The sequence below is a fragment of the Octodon degus genome, unplaced genomic scaffold (assembly GCF_000260255.1).
Source record: "Octodon degus isolate 3935 unplaced genomic scaffold, OctDeg1.0 scaffold00002, whole genome shotgun sequence".
NCBI lineage: Eukaryota > Metazoa > Chordata > Mammalia > Rodentia > Octodontidae > Octodon > Octodon degus.
In genome coordinates this window covers 11747907-11749218 of record NW_004524578.1, presented here as the reverse complement: position 1 = coordinate 11749218, position 1312 = coordinate 11747907, and the positions used below count along the sequence as shown (strand labels likewise).

The window sequence follows — 1312 nt, the reverse complement described above, 5'->3', positions numbered from 1 at the left end:
CTTGGGAGCTCATTGGCTTTGCATGAATAGCGACAGCTCTGATTTGCTCCTGATGGCAGAATCACCCCAGTAGACTCTAGAGTACTTGAGAGTGGCTTGTCATGTGTGCTCGTTTGCACAAGTTTTGGTGTTTTCCTTTTCTCTTTTTCTCCTGGGTCCCCAATGTGTTGTGTTTAATCAGAAGAACAGAATTGAAGGAGTACTTTCCTGAAGCCCAGACTCTGTTCTCATCTGGGAGGTACCATGCTGCTTCCTCCTTGCTTCTTGGCACGGCAGACCTTCTGGATTTCTTCTGCTAGTGCAGGGTAGGATGCATTTCTTTTCAGCAGCCATCTCCTTCTCAGAGACCTGGCCCAAGAGTTTCTGGACAAATATATTTTGACATTTCAGGAAAACGTTCTTGATTCCCACATTTGGGACATTCTCCAGAGACCCAGATTTGAAATGGAAACCTAAATATATGTTTCATTTAAGACCAGGCCCTTTCTCTTCAATCCATGACAGTGGAATTTGTTCTTGGTCTCCAGGGACACAGTCCTTTTCACATACTGTTCTTCCTTCTGCTCTTTCAGCGTGGCAGACACAAGAGAAAGCTCCCCAAAGAGAGAGACCGGCAGGATATGCAAGAGATTCCACTGAAGGCAGGGGAGCTGAACCGCTCCTCGTCGTGGAGGAAGCCATGAAGTGAAGGGACCATTTCAGCAACTCTTTCCCTATCACTTCTGTTTTTCAGGAATGCAAATTCCTCCATGAAGAGTTCCATATGCTCTTCATGCAAGACTTTTCCTTTCTGCTCTGCCAGAGCCCACAGCTCCTGAGCTGCCAGCAGAGACAGGGTCCTGGGGTATGTGACGAGGATGTGCTTGCCAGCATCAAGGAACTGCCTGATGTGGTCCTCATGATTGGTACTTTCAATGAAGATGAAGGCAACCCCAACCTCCTGGCTGGAAAGAGCATCTTCCAAAGAAATCTGCCAAATTCCATCAAAGTGCCCAAGCTTCCATCTGGCCACGATGCCAATCAGGTTCAGAAATGCTGAGGACAGGTGTGGATTCTGCAAGTCCCTCATTTGCAGGGAGCTAGCTCTGCCACCACCATGCCAAACTTTCCCTCAGGCTCTGCATTCATCTTGGTTTCTTCCTTCAGTGGCTAAGCCCTCTGCTCTGGCTCCTTCTCTTTGCAGTCTGCAGGAGCCACTGCCTCAGAAGGATCCAGGTCTGCCAGTGGTTTTCTTTTCTGTGTTTATGAACAACTCACCCTTCATTTGCTTCAGTGTTGTTAGACTTGTGCCTGAAATGGTGATTACAGGACC

The 1312-nt window shown here is 47.9% G+C and overlaps 1 pseudogene; it reads right to left on the bottom strand.

Moving 5' to 3' along the window:
- Positions 1-227: 227 nt before the first annotated feature.
- On the bottom strand, positions 228-1128 carry LOC101576262 (annotated as a pseudogene).
- Between the last annotated feature and the right edge of the window lie 184 nt (positions 1129-1312).